Raw genomic sequence first — 7,094 nt, 5'->3', positions numbered from 1 at the left:
TGTGAGGGTTCAAGGAAAGGAGTTTTGTATCAAAGGTATCAATTGTCAATTCAAGCATTTCTTTTAAGGTTTTTATCCTTTTCCCAACCAAGGGTAAGCTCTCTTTCATTCAAAATTATTGTAGTGGAGGTGGAAATACCAACATGGGGTTTACATTAGGCAAGCCCCTATATAACACATTACTTTTTCCCCTTCTATGTGTGGAGGTTATAGATCCGATTGCCAAAACTTGTGGAATTTTCCTAAGAAGATTGAGACATGTATAATTCCAAACTTTGAATAGGCAAAAAACATTGGTATATACCTATTTGCTGACTTGACCAACACTTCTTGGCTGAATTTTGGAGGGAATGATCCGTAGAGGATCCTAATCTAGAATCTGAAGCTTTAGCTGATGGAAGTACCTCCGGGTCTAAGGCACCTAACAAACTTGATTAGCACTTTCCACTTGATATTTTTGTAGTAGGTTTTTTTCTATATTTCATATTTAGATTTTTACATTTTTGTTAGCTTTATGTTCTACATTTGTGTATTTATGTTGAATCTTATCAATTTTGCATCATTTAATCTAGTTCTTGCATTTTCATCTTAAAATCACATCCAATAAAAAAGGGGAACAATCAATCATAGTGCTCAACACTCCTAGAGGACAAATGTTGACACTAATTGGTTGTTCCCCAATGAAATTGGAAATGGTGAGTGAATAAGTCCCTATTTTGCATCTCTAGGCTAAAGACCCCATTTTCACAACCTTTCATGATCAAAATAAGTGAACAACTATATTTCAACCATCAAGAAAGAAAAGTGAAAAAATAAAAATAAAAATGAAATGACTAAGATAATTACATGTATAAAATTATACATAAAGAATACATAAAATTATAGACAAATGTAAATGAAATGTAGATAAAAGTTAAAAGTTTTAAAATTACAAATATATGTGTAACATTGAAATTTTTTATACATAATATCTATCTATAGATATATATATATATGTATAACATTGAAATTACCATGAGCGATGAATGATGAATACTGTTCAAGTTCTACTGAAATTTACTAAGTAGCGATAAAGTTACAATATTGTTTGCTACTCTTTAATTTTCTCACGTTAAGTTGCTTGTGAATTGGAATCCATGCACCAACAGTAGAAATCAGATTGTGAAATTTGAAGGAGAGCTTCGGGTGTCATTTTCTCCAGATCTTTCTGTTGCATTCTTGTATACACCACATTCTCAGGATGAAATTCACCTACACTGAGGGAAGCAGACTGGGAATGGTCCTGATTTCTCATTTTCTTGTAAATACGCATTGCTGACACACAATCCTCATATGGGTCATGAGTGCTACTCTGAATCTTATACCTGTGAAAGATACAAATAAACATCTTTTCTTTGGTATCGTCTAATATCATAAATCCCAAAATACTCATGATCAGTCTTACAAAGATTGAAAAATTTTGAGTTGATTTAAACCACAGAATCGAATTAATAGACTTTGATTTTGGGTCTATTGTATGTTGCACAAATTTTAAGAATTAAATTCTGGATTACTAGACTAACCCTCAACTTCTCCCATAACAAGTAAAGAAAAGAGGTTATAAGGAGTTCTAAGAATTAAGTTCTGGATTACTAGACTAACCCTCAACTTCTCTCATAATAAGAAGAAAAGGGAAAGAAAAAAAAAAAGATATGTGCAGTACAGCAAAAATAAATAAATAAAATTTAAGTTAATATATCATTTGTCACATACGAAACAATAAATAAATGTGCAGAAGAAATTACCCTAGAAACGATTGAGTAAGATACTTGAGTGAATTCCTGGCTTTGCTACTCTTTAGCAGGGGAATGTAATTAGCAGTGTCCCTGAGAAACGAACGTGTATTATAAATTATGACCTTAAACTCTTAATTTGAACCTCTTCAAATCATATGATAATCAAAATTTAATATTTAATATGTATACCTGATAAGATGGTTAGGGTATTCCATTGATAAGATGGTTAGGGTATTTCATTGATAAGGATTGCAAGTCGTGATCTAAGCCATGCCCAACAAGAACCTTGGCTTTTCCCCCCTTCGAACGAATTCGCCAAATTGCTTCTCCATTATATAAAATTTACTGAATTTTTTCTTCCACTTGCTTCAGTGGCATGGCATCCATGAGATGTTCTGGTTTGATGCCAGTGACATAATATCTACAAATAACATCCGCCATTTTAAATGATAAATTCATATAGAAATGGCAGGCTACAACAAGAAGAGTAAGTTGGAAATATTTTAATTATAACCTGTAATCTGTGATTGGAATTGTTGGATTGACATTACAATGGAAGACCACTTTTTCTTCCTCATCCACCAAGCAAACTCGTGCACAAATGTCTAGAGACCCGTCCTGACCACCACCCACCATCTCACAATCCATTGCAATGGCAGATATATTTCCCCTATTTGAGCTTTCACCATGAATCTGCTCAGTTTCTGCTTGGATTCTATTATTCACCGAAAAAAGCCGCCCCCCAGAAATCTGTATCGATGAAATTATTATGAAACAATGATTCCTTAAGAAATGACCAATCTGTAGAAATTAGGGCAATATTCATTGAAAAAGGAATGAAAAAATAGTGGATTAGATATTTTTAGCCACTGTCCTTTTAAGAAAACAGTTGATAAAACTTTGGAATTACAAAGCAGAGCTGCAAATTCAATACAAACTTACAGGAGGTAATGGTGGCAGGGATTGACATGTTGCTCGGTGATAAGTGAGTTGTTGTGCAGTGGGGAAAACTTTGAGACATAGGCTGCATCCCCTTTCACTGAATCGTTTAGCACACTCAGCTTTGGGTAATGGGCCTAATGAAGATCAGTTCAAGACCACAGTATTAAAAATTTATAAATTAGAATTAGTAAATATTCAATATCTACTACTGAATAAAAAAGACCTAAATCTTTTGACATAATGCAGTGGTACTTGGTAAACCCCTCATTTAAGGATGTCCAAAGAGTATAAGGATAACATTGATAAGGAGAAGATACCAATCAAGTGTCCTCTCAGCGAGTCGTAGAACCTGCAATGCTTTTTGCAAATATCACAAATAGGTTCGTGTGTAGAGTGATAGTAAGTTTTCATGTGCTCAACTAGATGCTCCATTTTGTTAAATTGTCTGAAGCATGCTGCACATTTATGCCTGCAAATTACAAAGATACTCACCTGCATAACTACTTAATACTCTCACTATAAAGCCAGATCTTCATAGTAGTGTAATATGAGGTTAATGCTTTTAAAAGCTCTTGAAAATAGAAATTTATCTTTGCAATAAGTTTAGTCACGAAAAGAAAAGTCATTTGTATCCGCTTGAAAGCCATATAGATACAAGAGACTCAAAGAAGAAAGAAAAAAAAAATTAGACAGCTAGTAAAGCCTTGACGTCTAAGCATATGTTAAATAGTTTAGTTCACTGTGTATCAACTAAACAACGAATTATTTGCCGATTTCCAAGAAATAGTTGTCTAATCGTTGTTGGCAAAAGTTAACATTAAAAAAAAATGAGTATTGGTTTGGATTTTGTTGGTGTGGAGGCTTTTCTTTTGGTTGAAATCGGTTCTTTCAAGAAATTTAAATTGAACCATTTCAGACAAATTCCAGTCTATAGTTCTTTGATTAGGTTTGGCTTCGATCTGCCCTAATCATGTTGGCTGTTCTTGTGCTAATTTTTCAACTGTTGGGTTCTTCTGCTGGTCCCTCCTGATGGTCGAGTTGCTTTTCTTTTTTCGTTTTTAAATTTCACTTGGGACGAGCCTTATTCTTCTAGCCTGTATGGCTGTGTCGTAATGGGTAATAGGTTTCGATTCTTTCCTGTGTTTATCTTAATCAAAAGATGAAAAATTGTGTGATTCAGAAAAAAGCACTAATCTATAAATAATAAATAGAAGATTAATCGAAGTGTGATAAATAAGAATATAGTAATGATTCCATAGAGAGGATGTAATTTGACAGAGAGAAATAAACAAACACACAATAGAAATCTGAAGCGAGGACATTTACTAATAGGGATTGTAGAAAACTAATATATTTAATTAAAAGAGAAATAACTTGCAATTTACAGTAATTGGGTTTCAAGAAAGAAAACTAATGTAAGATTCAAAAATATATGATATATATTTTAATGAATGTTTTTCAAATATCAATTCTATATGTTTCTATATTAATAAATTTCATCATATTTTAAAGAGAATGATAGATCACTGAATGTGACCAAAAAGAATCATATTGAAACATAGTACACAGTTGATTACATTATGAAAAACACATTTTAAATATATAAAAAACCAATGCTCAATTCTGAATTTGGGAAGAGAAAAGGAAAAACCATGAGGAAGGCAAAACAAGAGCACCTGAGGGATTCAGTTGACCCTTGAGCACGATCCATGAGATTCAATGGACTGAGTAGTTTTCTTGATATGGAATTTGGAGGAATGTTGGGGGATTTTATATTGGCTATTTCTCAAAGAATCTTCACCGCCATCCAGTTTTTTCTTATTCTTCATGGATCTCTTTTTGGATTCAACCGGAAGAATCTGTTAGCCTAGCAGAAAATAACAATCTGGAATCTCTGTTAGCAACAGATAGAAAAAAGAAAGGAAAGAATGGCAATCTGAATATAATTTGTATTCCAATAAAAAAAACTGTACATTCAAAATAAAATAAACAAGCAGATATAAAGAGGAGGCAAAAACAGTTGTAAACTGTTATACAAAACTGCCGGAACAGAAAAACCTAATAAATAAACTAATGAAAAATTAATCTAAATAAAACTATGAAGAGAAATAAACCCATGAAGAGATATTAACATCCCCCCCTTAAACTGAAGGGGTTAAGCCGAGCATTTCTCTGAACATCTCAAACTTTTCTCTGCCCAAAGCCTTGGTAAGAATATCTGCTGGTTGATCTGCAGTGGGGCAATATTTAAGGTATATGGTGCATTCTTTCACATAATGCCGAATCAAATGAAACTTTGTATTGATGTGCTTGGTGCAATCATGAAATACTGGATTTTTAGCCATTTTGATAGCAGATTGATTGTCAATGAAGAGTGGAGTTGATGAAATCTGTGGTGTCTGCAAGTCTTCAAGAATTCTTCGAAACCATAAGATTTCCTGAGTTTCTTCAAAGGCGGCCATATATTCAGCTTCGGAAGAAGAGGTAGTTGGAACAGATTGCTTTTTAGATCTCCAAGAGATGAGAGCAGATCCAAGATACATTAAATACCCAGATGTAGATTTTCCATCTGTAGAATCACCTGCATAATCGGAATCGGAATAGCCAACCAAAGAAAATTGGTTTGTCTTGGAGTATTTGAGCCCATAGTGCTGAGTACCTTGCACATAGCGAAGAATGCACTTGGCAGCTAACCAATGACTTTCTCTAGGTTGTTGCATAAACCTTGAAAGAACTCCAACAACAAAAGAAATATCCGGACAGGTAGTTGTAGCATAAATCAAACTACCAACAAGTTTCCTATAGATAGTTGCATCAACCAATGCTGAAGGGTCATCTGAAGAGAGCTTAAGATTTTGCTCCATAGGAGTACTAAGGGGTTTACAATCAACCATGCCAAACTTATGCAAAAGTTCACCAATATATTTTTGTTGGGTGATAAAAATAAAATGAGTTGTTTGAGTTACCTCAATACCCAAATAGTAATGAAGATGGCCCAAATCAGTCATATCAAAACCTTGCTTCAGTTGTTCTTTCACATTTTGAATATTATTCTCATCGGGACCAGTGATAAATAAATCATCCACATAAACAATAAGATAGACAATAATTTTTTTTAACAAAAAGTGTGGCATCATCAAATTCAAAATGCTGGAAATTCAACTTTAAAAGATACTCGATAAGTTTTTCATACTAGGCTCGAGGAGCTTGTTTCAAACCATATAATGATTTGACAAGCTTGCATACTTGATGTTCTTTTCCATTGACTGCATACCCATCTGATTGAGTCATATAAACTAATTCTTTGAGATCACCATTTAAGAATGTCGTTTTAACATCCATTGGGTGAATTTTCCACCCATATTGAGCTGCAAGGGCCAATAAAGCACGAATGGTGGTCCATTTTGCTATAGGTGCAAAGGTTTCATCATAATCTATCCCCTCCTTTTGAGCATAACCTTTGGCAACAAGTCAGGCTTTGTGTTTGTCAAGTGTACCATCTGCTTTATATTTATTCCTGAAAATCCACTTCCAGCCAATAGGTTTACAACCAAGTGGAGGATCAACCAACTGCAATGTGCCATTTTTCAAAAGAGCATCATACTCATCTTGCATAGCTTTCCTCCATACTGTAATATTTTTGGCTTCATTATAGGATGATGGTTTAGAGTCAATTATGAGATTGAGTTCACCAATGGCCTCCAAGTTATCTGCACTATTGGTTTGAGCTTGGAGCCTTGCTTTGTAAGAGCCTCTTGTACCTGTTTTACCTATTTCATCAGGTCTTAAATCTTTCAATGTTTGTTCGACTTGTTTTGCCCACTTATGAGAAGACTTTGGTTGCACAAAAGATGTGACCATCTCATTACTAGATGTTGTATCAGTGGTTAATAGTTCAGAGAGTTCAAGCTCATCATGATGGGCTTCATCTTGGTCATTTATTGATGGAGCAACGTGAATTAGATCACTTGGAGATATAGATTCTATATGTGGAATCTCACAAGAGTTTTCTATCAAAGGAGACAAATTTGTAATTGTATCAAGCTGTTTGAATTTACATTCATCATTTTCAGCAATGTTGGAGGTTTCAACAAATACAACATCACATGTAATAAAGAAAGTTTTGTTGACTTCATCATACAACCGATATGCTTTGGAAGATTCTGAATAACCAAGAAAAATACACTTAATACTGTGATGCTGTAACTTACTTCTTTTGTCCTTGGGAATTAAAGCATAGCAAGTGGAACCAAAAATGCGGAGATGTCGAACAAAAGGAGGATATCCAAACCACACTTCATATGGAATAGATTGATGTAATGCAGATGATGGAGATCTATTACGAAGATAAACTACAGTTCTTGCTGCTTCAGCCCA

The 7,094-nt window shown here is 34.0% G+C and overlaps 1 pseudogene; it reads right to left on the bottom strand.

Annotated features, from left to right (window-relative positions):
* Positions 1 to 1,111: 1,111 nt before the first annotated feature.
* Positions 1,112 to 4,428, bottom strand: LOC131063531 (RNA exonuclease 4-like; annotated as a pseudogene).
* Positions 4,429 to 7,094: the final 2,666 nt, after the last annotated feature.

The sequence above is a fragment of the Cryptomeria japonica genome, chromosome 4 (genome assembly GCF_030272615.1).
Source record: "Cryptomeria japonica chromosome 4, Sugi_1.0, whole genome shotgun sequence".
Taxonomy (NCBI): domain Eukaryota; kingdom Viridiplantae; phylum Streptophyta; class Pinopsida; order Cupressales; family Cupressaceae; genus Cryptomeria; species Cryptomeria japonica.
Note: the sequence above shows the minus strand (reverse complement) of the source record. Positions and strands in the feature narration are given on the sequence as shown.